This window comes from Podarcis muralis, chromosome 13, assembly GCF_964188315.1.
Source record: "Podarcis muralis chromosome 13, rPodMur119.hap1.1, whole genome shotgun sequence".
Taxonomy (NCBI): Eukaryota; Metazoa; Chordata; class Lepidosauria; order Squamata; family Lacertidae; genus Podarcis; species Podarcis muralis.
The window spans coordinates 4682209-4696460 of record NC_135667.1 but is presented as its reverse complement, the minus strand read 5'-3'; the positions used below and the strand labels follow the sequence as shown (position 1 = coordinate 4696460).

General features: G+C 48.8%; 1 long non-coding RNA gene across 1 annotated transcript; it reads left to right on the top strand.

Annotated features, from left to right (window-relative positions):
- Window positions 1–10223: 10223 nt before the first annotated feature.
- On the top strand, window positions 10224–10828 carry LOC114582398 (uncharacterized). The gene is made up of 2 exons (XR_003703448.2): window positions 10224–10332; window positions 10597–10828. It is a non-coding gene; the product is annotated as an uncharacterized LOC114582398 (long non-coding RNA).
- Window positions 10829–14252: the final 3424 nt, after the last annotated feature.

The following is a 14252-nucleotide window of genomic DNA, read 5'->3' as shown; positions in this document are numbered from 1 at the left end:
TTGTTTACTGGGTTCCATGCTCAGAAAGGCGCCCTCTGGTGGATGCAGGCAGCAGCTTTTGAGGCAAACCTGAACCTCTGGACCTCTGCCATTTCTGAAAGATGCTTACAAAACGTCTTACGAATGCTCTCCTGTTGCCAGATTTAATGTGTCAGGGTGTGGATGACTGGATTGAGCCACATCTTTGGAACAACGACAAAAGGCGGAATAGGTTTTCGTTATTTCGTTTTTAAATACATAGCATTTGTTCCCCCGCCCCGCCCCACAAGACATCACCTTGCCAACAAAGGTCCGTATAGTTAAAGCTATGGTTTTCCCAGTAGTGATGTATGGAAGTGAGAGCTGGACCATAAAGAAGGCGGATCGCCAAAGAATGGATGCTTTTGAATTCTGGTGCTGGAGGAGACTCTTGAGAGTCCCATGGACTGCAAGAAGATCAAACCTCTCCATTCTGAAGGAAATCAGCCCTGAGTGCTCACTGGAAGGACAGATCCTGAAGCTGAGGCTCCAAGACTTTGGCCACCTCATGAGAAGAGAAGACTCCCTGGAAAAGACCCTGATGTTGGGAAAGATGGAGGGCACAAGGAGAAGGGGACGACAGAGGACGAGATGGTGGGACAGTGTTCTCGAAGCGACCAGCATGAGTTTGACCAAACTGCGGGAGGCAGTGGAAGACAGGAGGGCCTGGCGTGCTCTGGTCCAGGGGGTCACGAAGAGTCGGACACGACTAAATGACTAAACAACAACAACCCACCCACCAACCAATTATGAATTTAGGAGGATGGGGGAAGGAATCCCAGAGATCAGCACAAACTCGGAACAAGTGTTACTATGGTGGAAGAAAGGGGGGGGGGATCTTGCTTCAGAAAGGAAAGGAGGTCCTAAGGCTCCGTTCCACCCGCCCACCCGCAAACCCAGAAGCGCTATCTCACCTTTTAATCTCTTTGCAAATGCCGATTCCTCAATCGGTGCAAAAAATTAAATCAAATTAACTTTGTGTTTCCATGGGGAGCTAAATATAGAGCAGAAGGAAGTGTGTGTATGTTTGGAGTGTGTGTGTGTGTGTGTGGCAGTGGCGTAGCGTGGGTTGTCAGCACCCGGGGCAAGGCAAGTAATTTGCGCCCCCTAACCCGTGGATTTTAGCAGGGGGCAGAGAGCTGCGAGTGCGAGCGCGCCCCCTCCAGATGTTGCGCCCGGTGCGGCCGGCCCCCCCCCTGCACCCCCACGCTACGCCACTGGTGTGTGTGGGGGAAATAAATGAGAGGGGGGGTGAGACCAGGGTGGGGTGTGGGGAGGAGGAGGAGGAAGAGGCGGAAGGGGTGAGAAGAGGGAGATGGGAGCACAGAAGGAGGTGTGAGGAGTGAGAGAAGGAAGGAAGGAAGGAAGGAAGGAAGGAAGGAAGGAAGGAAGGAAGGAAGGAAGGGGAGTGCACAGAGAGGTTGGAGGATGCAAAGAAGTGAGAACAACTAAAGAGGAATGGAAGGATGTGGGGGGTCCAGATGTGGAAGCCAGGGGGGCGCTGGGGTGACTTTCCGGCACGGGGAGACACATCTGGGTGGCGGGGAGCTAGGCCTGCAGGAAGACATCTGGAGAGACAGCACTGGGGAGTTTATCAACTGCACTGGCTCCCGGTGGAGTACAGGGTCAGGTTGAAGGTGCTGGTTTTGACCTTTAAAGCCCTATGCAGCCTAGGGGGGCACAGCTCAACAGCAGTGCGGCTGTTTGGCATGCAGAAGGTTCAGTCCCTCAAGTGGCGGGGAGTCCCTAAGGAGCAGGGTCCAAAGGTCTCTCCTCCTCTTTCTCTCCCTCCCAGTCAGGTAAGATCCTGCTTAGGTTTGCTCAGAGAGGCCAGGTTTTGTTAAAGGAGGGAATGAATTGTAGTTCAGATCTGTTTAGTCCAGAAGTCCTCAGGCCTGGAGTTAAATGCGGCCCTTCAGACCTCCTCAATCAGGCCCCTGGGAGGGACTCTCCACTAGCTCTGCTTCATGTTTTCGCTTCACCGGAACGGGTCCTCGAACCCTTTCTCAACGCCTCTTCCTGGATGGAGGACAGAGCGTCATGTGAGAACCAGCCTATGGGACTAAGGTAAAACTTGCCTTCGTTGCTCCGCCCACTTTTGCCTCTGGCCCCGCCCACCACTGGCATGTGGCCCCTGGAATATTGTCCCGAAGGGAAAATGGCCCTCAAACTGAAAACACACACTAACCCCCAGCATGCTTGTCTTAGAACAGAGCGGGTGATGGTCAAATCACACCAGGCGCTTTCAAAGTGCCATGACGCCAACTTCAAACTGTCATGGCTTCCTCACCCCCCAAAGGATTCTGGGAGGTGTAGTTTGCTCCAGGTGTTGAGAGCTGCGCGGAGGCGTCCTGTTTCCAGAGCTATAATTCCCGATACGGCTTGATTATTAAACCGCTCTGGGAATTGTAGCTTGAGGAAGGCAATAGGGGTCTCTGAACAGCCCTCAGCACCCTTAGGGAAACTGCAGGAGGGCAAATTTATTCCCTTTCAGAAGTATCTCAGTAGTTTGCCACGTGGAACAAGAAGAAATGGGGATAGGGAGTTTCACTCATTGTCTCTCCAAGGGCACCGTGGTACCAGCCCCTGGAAGGACAATGGGGTTCCCGGGGGGGGGGGGACACTAAGAGGCAAGGAGTGGGCGGTCAAAGTGACTTTGAAAAGCTGGCATCACTGGATCAAGTCCCTCCGTTTGGTTGAATTAATCAAACTAATTGCATTTTGAATAAACACACAATTAATCCATAACCGTTCTGAATTTTTATGGTGTCGCCACCTTCCTTCGCGGGTCGCACAAATGGCTGTCCGTTTTTGTAGGGTGCGGCGGGAGGCACTGGGAACGACCTCCAGCTGACATCTAACTCTACGGAAAATGTAAACCTGCAGCTTTTGGGGGGGGGCTAATTTTTTTTTTTTTTATAATAAATTTTTATTAGTTTTCCATAAATAAAGAATAAACAAAACAAAAACATAGACATAAACAAACAAAAACATGACTTCCCCATACCACCCCTTTTCTGCATTCTTGTTTCAAGATTTTTCAGCAATCCTCTGATCATAACTTAAATATATTTCATGTATTTAACTTCAGTTAGTTATTAATACAACTGTAGTTCTTTATCTCTTATAACTCTGAGCCCCTAGTTTTCCAAATTAGAACAGTTTTTAAGATAAACTTTAAATTTGTTCCCATCTTCATCCACCGCCTCTTTCCCCCGGTCTCGAATTCTGCCAGTCATCTCTGCCAGTCCCATATAGTCGATCACCTTCGTCTGCCATTCTTCCAACGTGGGTAAATCTTGCGTCTTCCAATACTTTGCTAAAAGAATTCTTGCTGCTGTGGTGGCGTACATAAAAAATGTCCTATCCTTCTTTGGCACCATTTGGCCCACCATACCCAAGAGAAAGGCCTCTGGTTTTTTAACAAACGTTCTCTTCAGAACTTTTTTTTATTTCATTATATTTCATTTTATTTCATTATTTTTTATTTCATTATAGATCATTTCCCAGAAAGCCTTAATCTTCGGGCAGGTCCACCAAAGGTGATAGAAGGTTCCCTCCGTTTCACTGCACTTCCAACACTTGTTATTGGGCAAATGATAGATCTTTGCTAACTTAGCAGGAGTCATGTACCACCTGTAGATCATTTTCATAATGTTTTCTTTTAAGGCATTGCATGCCGTAAATTTAACACCAGTGGTCCGGGGGGGCTAATTTTGGGAGGGGGGGGGTTGGATAATGAACAAAGGCCAGCAGCCAGAGACCAAGGGGAGCGATGACCTTTACGTGAGCCTTTGAGATTTGGCGCACCTTTCTGATGCTGAATCAATTCGCAGAGCAGGGGAGACACACAGATATATATACTTCTTTTTCTATTTTTTTTGGGGGGGGTGGAATAAATCCTTTTCTTGGCTCATCGGCCCATCTCATTTCTTTTGTCCTGGCTGCTTTATGTCCAGGCGGCCTTTCGCTTCCCCCGGCTCTCAGACAGGTTCCCACCAGAACTTCCTTTCACGCTCCGACCTCCAGGAGGGATGACTGATTCTCCCCGCTTGTAAGGCTTGAACTTTTCAATCCGTCAATATTTGACTTCTCCGTGGGGGCCGCTCCGTTCCGGCTCCGTCCTTTCTGCCCGTGTGCCAGAGGCTCCCCAAACCACACAGCCTCCCCGCCTGGCCAACACCAAGGTGTCGGCGGCTGGAATGTGGCCGGGTGCCCACAGGAGCCCGCTGGCCAAATGTGAGGAGGGATCGGGGTGTGTGTGCGCGCGCGTTGGCCTGTCAGACCCAGGACCAGTCTGGCACCGTCAAATGCCCAAGGGGAGGGCTGCTGCGCTCCAGAGCGACCTGGCGAAGGAGCTCAAATCCGGGACGCAGAATTGCACCTGCCCTCTCCTCTTGTAGGGTCGATGGGGAAGAGGTTTGGAACAGAGGGTGCTGGGAAATTCAGTAGGATTCTGGGAGGGACCTGCTAATGGCGTCCAAGGAGAAAAGCCGCCTCTCCATTGCCAGTCCCAGGAACATGGGGCAGCAACAGCCACTGTTATGAGAAAAACTGCTCCCTTTCCTTTATGGAGTATCCAAGAGCCCATATAAAAGGGACGCGGGTGGCGCTGTGGGTTAAACCACAGGGCCTAGGACTTGCCAATCAGAAGGTCGGCGGTTCGAATCCCCGCGACGGGGTGAGCTCCCATTGCTCGGTCCCTGCTCCTGCCAACCTAGCAGTTTGAAAGCACATCAAAGTGCAAGTAGATAAATAGGTACCACTCCGGCGGGAAGGTAAACGGCGTTTCCATGCACTGCTCTGGTTCGCCAGAAGCGGCTTAGTCATGACCCGGAAGCTGTACGCCGGCTCCCTCGGCCAATAAATCGAGATGAGCGCCGCAACCCCAGAGTCGGCCACGACTGGACCTAATGGTCAGGGGTCGCTTTACCTTACCTTTAAGAGCCCATATAGAGTCCTTAAGCGGGTTCCCTATTGGTAGGAGAAAATAACAGAGGCCAGCCAGAGTATATAATCCTGATCTTTATTAAACAGTTGCAACAGGGTCCCAACTCACCATACGCAGGGAGGGAGGAGAGAACCCAGAACAAGCCCTTCTATAGACTCTTGAAATTGCCCGCCCTGTAGCCCAAGACCACCCCCCAAAACATCATTGCATACATCACAGAAAAAGGCGATCTACAGCAGAAATCCTGTCTGCCAGGATACCTGATAATGGTCCCTGATTGCTTTACCTGGGCAGCCTGGCCATTCTTTTGTGACAGTTAATACTTTAGTTCCTGAGTCCAAGTCATAGGCTCACCCTATTCCTACACAAATGCGCCCTTAAGACAGGATTGGCAAGCGAAAAGACAAAGGGAAGGCTTTCCCCATTTGCCTCCTTTACTGCAGAGGAATATCTGAGGTCATTGGGAGAAATCAAAATGGCTTCAGGATTACTCTTCCATACTATTTCAGACACATGTCTTGTATATTTAGATATGTGTGCATTTATGAATATTTATACAGTGGTACCTCAGGTTAAGTATTTAATTCATTCTAGAGGTCCGTTCTTAACCTGAAACTGTTCTTAACCAGAAGCACCACTTTAGCTAATGGGGCCTCTTGCTGCTGCCGATTTCTGTTCTCATCCTGAAGCAAAGTTCTTAACCTGAAGCACTATTTCTGGGTTAGCGGAGTCTGTAACCTGAAGCGTATGTAACCTGAAGCGTATGTAACCTGAGGTACCACTGTACTGCGCTTGAGACCTTAGAATTCACCACCACGACTCATCCTAAGTCCTCCATTTTGTACAGGAAATGTACCCAAAGCAAAGCCCTTTGTGTGAGAAGCTCACGTGGAGACAGAAACAAAAGAGGTCTGAATTTGGGAAAAGATGTCCCTGAATTTCCCCAAAGAAGGACCAGTAGGATGCAAACCACTTTGCCTCAAAAAATCCCACTGTTTTGGGTGGGTGTGGTTTTGGTTTTTGTTTGCTTTTGCTTCCAGTTGCAGTTTGGGCTTGGGCAGGCTGAGATCTTATATTTGTTGGGCCTGGAACCAATGGCCTGACCTGAACGGAAGTTGGGAGACGGAGCCTGGAGCTGGGAGGAGAGACTTCCTCGCAAGCCAGGAACGCAGGTGTTGCAGGAAGAAATAAAGAACAGCATAACCTCCAACATTTCTCCGATGAGAATAGGGACGTTCTGCTCCATAATAACTCCGTATAGTTAAAGCTGTGGTTTTCCCAGTAGTGATGTATGGAAGTGAGAGCTGGACCACAAAGAAGGCTGATCGTCGAAGAATTGATGCTTTTGAATTCTGGTGCTGGAGGAGACTCTTGAGAGTCCCATGGACTGCAAGAAGATCCAACCTCTCCATTCTTAAGGAAATCAGCCCTGAGTGCTCACTGGAAGGACAGATCCTGAAGCTGAGGCTCCAAGACTTTGGCCACCTCATGAGAAGAGAAGACTCCCTGGAAAAGACCCTGAAGGAGAAGGGGGCGACAGAGGATGAGATGGTTGGACAGTGTTCTGCAAGCTACTAACATGAGTCTGACCAAACTGCGGGAGGCAGTGGAAGACAGGAGTGCCTGGCATGATCTGGTCCAGGGGGTCATGAAGAGTCAGACACGACTAAACAACTAAACAACAACAGCTCAATAATGATAATTCTACTATTTATACCCCACATATCTTAACTGGGTTGCCCCACCCACTCTGGGTGGCTTCCAACATACATAAAAACATAATAAAACATTCAACATTTTAAAAACTTCCCTATACAGGATTGCCTTCAAACATCTCGGGGTGTCAGATAACTCCATATCCTCCAACGTTTCTCCAATGAAAATAGGGGCATCCTAAGGAAAAGCAGGACATTCCTGGATCAAATCAGAAACCGGGATGGATGTCCCTGGAAAATAGGGACACTGGAAGGGTCTGGAACAAGAGCAAGATGAGGTTTTCTCAGGAGAGCTGAGGTGAAAAGGCTGCGCCAACTCCTTTTCTTATAAAATCAAAGCATTAGCCGCCTCTCTGTTTCTTCCTCACTTGGAGTACTGCGCTTCAGAAAAGTAACTTTGCCTCCCAAATGTCTGGAACCAACAAAAACAGAAGATAAGAAGGTGCCGTTTATGGAGTTGGGCCACTGGAACGTCTTGCTAATAAGTATTGTCAACAACGAGAACCTTGTTATTACCAGCACACTCTTTCGACAGAAAAATAAATTTAAAACTTCATGGAGGCACCTCTTAGGCTATGTTATTGTCATAGTTGCCAACGTTTCCCCTTTTTTTAAGGGAAATTCCCTTATTCCGAATAGGATTCCTCGCAAGAAAAGGGAAAAGTTGACAGCTATGGTTATTGTCCATGCTAAAGATCGCTGTGATGTGCTCCTTAGCAGAGCTATGAAGAGTGCCGACGACTGCTGGACAGATCACTGACTAATATGTTCCACAGTGGCTATCAAGATTATACCTCAACGCAGGCTTCAATGAAGGAAACCAAGGCGCAAAATGAACACTCAAGCCCTTCAAGATCCCATTAAGCGGGGTTGCTTCCAAACGTCTCTTAAGGCCCATCTCAGAATTCCCTGATAACATCGAGGAACACTGGACCAAGTTACAAACATCCATTATTGCAGCCTGTGAACAAACTATTGGATACCAAACCAAGAAACACCAGGACTGGTTTGATGAGAATGACAGTGAGATTGAACGTATGATTGACAAGAAAAGGAAGGTCTTTCAGATCTGGCAAAGAGATAGAAACTGTGCCACTAAGGAAAAAAAACCTATGCCAACGCTAAGGCTGAGGTTCAAAGAAGAACCAGAGAACAAAAAAATGCCTAGTGGATTAAAAACCCCCTCAAGAAATCCAGCACTTAGCTGACGCTCATGATGCACAGAGTTTCTTCAAAGCCACAAAGACCATCTATGGGCCAATAAATCATGGCATATGCCCCCTACGCTCAGCGGACGATACCACACTTCTAAAAGATACAGAAGCCATTGCACTGTGCTGGGAAGAACATTACCAACATCTCCTTAACCGCAGCAATGGGTCGCCAGGATTTCAGAGGGGCTCCTCTCCCGACCTGATATTCCATCAGGGATCGAACCCGCATGCAAAAGCAGACTCCCTTCCCTCTGAGCTATAGCCCCTTCCCCCCTCCATCAGTGCGCACACTCAAAAAAACCCCAAAAACATAGAGAGTTATTTTTAAATTGTGCAGGCAGCATGTGAATCAATGTGTTTGAATCATCGAGAGCACAAGATGGTGGGCTTTCTGGCTGCTGCGTCTGAGAAGTCTTCTGAGAGTGGGCTCGGGGGTCCGGAGGGCCAGTGCGCCAATCGGGGGCCGCATACTTTGCCACGCTGCTCATCCTCGGAGATGCTGTCATGTTGCCACATCACCACCTTGCCGGCTGGAAAAGCGCATTGAGGCAGAGGGAGAGGGCCTTGTGGGGCGTCGGGGGGGGGGAGCGAGGATTTGGGTGGGGAGGAGATGGCAGGGAGCATTCCATGCAAACGAGGTGAGATCAGAGTTTATACATAAAAGGGAAATGTCATTAGCGTTGCTTTAAATGGAAATGCAATCAAAGGTTCTTCCCACTCCTTTTGTCTTAATTAGGGACTATTGATATGTATTCCTTCCTCTCCAAAACCAGGCTGGAAGGTGTCTGGGGATTAATAAAGTTCATCAGAAGAACTCTCCTCTCCCGCCCCACTGCCAGCCCCCTCCAGCCCCAGCAGGGGAGCCAACTCATGCGCCTCTCCCAGGTAGCTCTGATCCCACCCCCCTTCTCTCCAGAGAGGGCAGAGGCCCAGATATAGGGCACCCGCGTCAGGAAGCAGAGCTGTGAAATCGCACAGTCAGGAGCACGGAAGCTGGCACCTCGGTGGGTGTCAAATCCACACACACACACACACACACACACACACCAGCCAGCCTCCACCTCACCTGCCACCATGCGCGCACACCCTGGAAGGTGGCACATCTGTCAGGCGCACGGAGGAGAGGTGGCCCTGCAAATGGGACGGACAGATGGGAAGGGGTGGCAGGAGGGGTGCGAAAGAGAGACCTGGGCCCATGGAGAAAGGAAGACACGCAGTCGCCAGGGGCGCGAGGAGCACACGGCTCTCCGCCGGCGCATAGAATTTCATGCGCAGAGGGAGAGAGGGGGACATGCGCTCTTGCTCTCAGGCACAGAATAAACGCACGCACAGGTGCAATTCCTGGGGCCAAAAAGAGGCAGGCAGGGTTCACACGGAAATATCACACCCTCGCACTCCTCATTAAGTGATCCAGCCGCTTTGTACTGGCAACCAGCGATGGGAATGTTCAGTCAAGCTAGAGGCCTCCATTTGGGGGGGGGGGTTAAAGCATACTGTGGGGTACCAGAGAATTGTGGAATGGTAGAGTTGGGAGCGACCCTGACGGTCATCCAGTCCAATGCAGGAATCTAAACTGAAGCAGCTCTGGCAGAGGGACACTCCAAAAAATGTAAAAAGGGTAAAAGGACCCCTGACAATTAAGTCCAGTCACGAACGACTCTGGGGTTGTGGCGTTCATCTTGCTTTACTGGCCAAGGGAGCTGGCATTTGTCCGCAGACAGTTTTTCCAAGTCATGTGTCCAGCATGACTAAGCCGCTTCTGGCGCAATGGAACCCCAGACCGGAGCAGTGCACGGAAATGCCGTTTCCCTTCCCGCTGGAGTGGTACCTATTTATCTACTTGCACTTTTGGGTGTGCTTTCAAACTGCTAGGTTGGGACAGAGCAACGGGTGCTTTCGAACAGCAACAGTTGGGGGCAGTAAATGCTTCTGAGTGCCAGTTGCTGAACAACGCAGGAGGGAAGAGGGGTCTTGCATTCGAATCCTGCTTGCGGGTTACCCTCTGGCCACTGTGAGAACAGAATGCTGGACTAGATGGAGCCATTGGCCTGCTGGCCGTATTTTCTTCTTTCCTGACGTTCTTAGGAAATGGGAGTGATAGGAAGCAGCTTGTGTGTGTGTGTGTGTGTGTGTGTGTGTGTGTTGTCTTTTTCTACGCAAAGGAGCCCAGCTCGCCTCCACCCCTTTCCCTCAGTTCCACCTCAGCAGGGTCCCTCGCCCTCAATTCAAGCAAGACAAAACCCAGGCCTCTCTCGTGCTCCCCCTTTCATGGAGGGGAGAGGGCCTTGGATGGGGGTGAGGGGGAAAAGAAATCATGGTGTCATTTCTGCACACCCTGTCCTGCCATTCTCCACCGCTACAGCTGTTCCACTATTCCTCCTTTCCAAGGACGGAGCTGTGGGAATGGGAAGACATTTGCTGATCTCCTTCCCTGGTGAGTGATTGATGTCGGTTTTAAATTAAAACCCTATATATTTCCCCTTCTTTTAATAAAAGTTGGTTTCTAGGAACCCCCCCTGCCTATCCGCTCCTCCGGTCCTGACCACGCCACTGCCAGATAGTTGATAGACGGGGTCCATTGTTCCCGAGGTTTGCTGAGCACACAGGTTTCCAACAGCACGGGAGGGACGACTAAAACTCCTCCACCCCAAGTGAAACCGCCTTCTGCAATCTGTCACCGCTTCTTTCTCTTTTTCAGGGAGGGAAAATGTGGGCACTTCGAATCGGCTGAAAATTCCCGCAAGCTCCTGGGGACGACGACTAAGACCTGCCTCTGAGAGCTTGGAGGCTATCGGGAAGGATAAAAGTGTTGTAGAGTCAGGAGAGGATCTATCAAGTTCTCTCTCCCTTTCCTGATCTTTTAAATCCAGTTCTTCCCAGTTCGTCAGCAACTCGCAACTCTCCGTTAAAATTATCCTCGTGAAAGTTCACCAGCGTTGTTTTAGCGAGACTTTCCCCTATTCAACACATTTCCGGACGCAGCTTTGACTTGTGAATACTTTTTGGCAAGCCGTTTCCCCTCGATTTGGTACGTCGCTCTGACGAGCGGGTGTGCTTATTTGCACACTTCCACCCTGGTGTGTGAATTTTTGTACCCATTGCTCAGCTGGAGAACTGAGTTGCAATATTCGGAGAATTTTTCGGAGGCGGCATTTTGGGAAGTGCGAATCGCTTCAGGAAGTGTGAATTTTGTAGGTTCCCCCAGTCAAATGCAAACTGAACCTAATCTACCCCCCCATCCCTTCATCAGAAGCCAGTCCTACAAGTGTGGGGTTCACCCCGCAGAATTCTGGCTACCAAGGGGGCAGCAGGAGACCCCATTGCCAAGTCCAGATTGAACATAATCGATGGGCTACGGAGGCAGGAGCTGAGATGAAAACTGAAAGGGCCTTGCAACATCACTGTGTTGTGGTGGGATCCAGTCCATAGCTGTCAACTTTTCCCTTTTCTTGCGAGGAATCCTATTCAGAATAAGGGAATTTCCCTTAAAAAAAAGGAAAACATTGACAGCTATGATCCAGTCACAAATTCAGGGTGTGCAGTTATTGTCAACCAACTGCGTGGGAATTTTCAGAAGCCAAAAAATATTGGGATTTTTAAACATATAGTGCGAATTGTGAGTTAGAACTCATCATGCCAAAAATTGGATAAAGTCACACCAAAGACATGGTGCCCAATACCCAAACATTGACGAAGACCACTGCCCCCCCACCCCCGAACTTCAGGAGCCCCCAAGTTTGGTGGCAATCTCTGGAGAGGCCTCTGAACCCACAGAGGAACAGATTGACGGATGGCGAAACCACTTTCCAAAATATATAGAAGATTGGGAGGTCTGGTGCTGTGACAAATCCGCTTCCCGGAAAGAGGAGACGTTTTGTGATAAGGGAAATGGCCGGGAGAGGTGCTGGGAAGTCTAGGGCAGCATCATCTAATCTCCCTTCAGACAAATCAGGATGAATGCTCAATAAACAGGTTTCCGGGGAGCCAGCAGAGATCGAGATGAACTGAGGATTTGGCAAAGGTGGCAGAGACAGGAGAGGAGAAGCAGAAGGATTGTGCCTTGCAGATGCGATTTCCCCGAAAGATTTTCAGGGCTGGGCTCTGACTTTTATTTTTTGTATATTAAGCAGACCGACTTCATAGTCCAGGGACGCGGGTGGCGCTGTGGGTTAAACCACAGAGCCTAGGACTTGCTGATCAGAATGTCGGCGGTTCGAATCCCCGCGACGGGGTGAGCTCCCGTTGCTCAGTCCCTGCTCCTGCCAACCTAGCAATTCGAAAGCACACCAGTACAAGCAGATAAATAGGTACCGCTCCGGCGGGAAGGTAAACGGCGTTTCCGTGCGCTGCTCTGGTTCGCTAGAAGCGGCTTAGTCCTGCTGGCCCCATGACCCGGAAGCTGTACGCCGGCTCCCTCGGCCAATAAAGCGAGATGAGCGCCGCAACCCCAGAGCCGGCCACGACTGGACCTAATGGTCAGGGGCCCCTTTACCTTTACTTCATAGTCCCACCCCTACTTTGCTAATTATGGGGGTGAACCCAGGAACTACGAAAGCCATTGAAGTCACTCCCGGTTTTTTAAAAAAGATTTTTAATTTTATTTTATAATGCATATACACAACAGAGAGAGCAGTTATAACAGCAGATAAGTGTGTGTGTGTGTGTGTGTGTGTGTGTGTGTGTGTGTGTGTGTGTTAAGGCCGAGGTAGCAACCAATCAGGACCTTAACATCACAAGTAGGCTTTATTTTTTCCCAAAGCATTAAGGCTATTAGGGCAAGCTTGCACTGGAAATTGAGGCAACTGAATAGCTACGCAAATAATTTTTCAAAGAAACAAACAAACCTCCTAATTACAAAGAGCGCTCTTCTCGCCAGCACTCAGAAATGCCTGTTGTTATTTTTTAATTAAAAACCACAAAAGTGTCGGAAGATTTGCACGCAGCCGTCGCCGGGTGTCTGGGAAATGAGAGCTCTGCGTCTGGGGAGTGGCTGTTTCAGATGAAGCGAGCGCTTGTGGGGTTGGTGACATATTTGGGGCAAACGGGCTAAATAAAAACAAAAACCGGGGTGGTGTTGCACGTGGCAGAAAAGTGAGATAGGCTCTTGAAAGCCCAAATTTCCTTTTCCTGGGCCATTGGGCCCTGTAAGCCCTGCAACCAGAAAGCACATTTCTTCCTGTTAAGTTGTGGGTGAACATATCAGACGACACAGTGATTCTTCAAACAGCTCTTGTTTATTCAGAGGCCAGAACAGAACTTAGCTGAAGGGCTCAGTCAGCCTGCTTATATAGAGCTCCAGTACAACGTTACTGTAGCAACTTTCTAAAACTATCCAATCACTGACCGTCACTTTTGATCCTTCATTTGCATAACTATCTACAGTATCCCCCTGCTGGCCCAGGGTGAGAACTTCAGTACATAACACTTCCCCCAAAGAATTCTGGGCAATGTAGTTTGTTGTGGGTTGCTGGGAAGTCTAACTCTGCCGGGGGCAAACTCCTGTTCCCAGGGTTCTCTGAGGGAAAGAATTTGCTCCAAATTCACTTTAAATGTGCAGGATGCGGTGCAATGGTTAGACACCATTTTCCAGCCTAACAAGGTTGATGAGAGGATGAAATAGCGATGTACAGCAGCAAGAACGTTGATTGCACAAAATTGGAAGACTGGAGATATACCAGCTAAAGAACAATGGCAAGAGAAGTTGATGAACTATGCAGAACTGGCAAAAATGACAGAAAGACTAAGAGAAGAAGACAACAGAGGCTTTGAAAAAGAATGGGAACCATTCATATTATATTTGCCGAAAGAAAGAAAGTCAATAGACTTGATGGCAGGGTTTAAATAAGCATCCACATTATTAGTATGAGAAAATGTTTAGAAAATAGCGGAATATTATAGCGTATTTACTTTTATTTTTAGATTTTTAGGCTTGATGTGATGTTATTAATATCTTTTTCTGTTAGGAGATAGCAAAGCGGGTGAAAACAGAAACAAACCAGAATCGGAAGTTGGAGGAAGCCCTGGAGGGGAGGAATATATAATAAATGCTAAGAAATTGAGATGTATGTAATGAATGTAAGAGAAAAATGAATATTTTTATTTTTTTAAAAAGAGAGGATGAAATAGCGGGGCGGGGGAGAAACTTGAGCTCCTTGGACTAAAAAGGTGGTATATCGATGTAATAAATAAATAAAATTAAATGTGTACACAGCCTTAATGCTGATCCTTCCATGAGTATATCAGAAGAGACTTCCTGGATCAATCCAGTGGGGCCTGTCTAGTCCAGCATCCTATTTTCCCGGTGGACGACCAGATCCCTGTGGAAAACCTGAAAGCAGGACCCGGGTGCAAGAA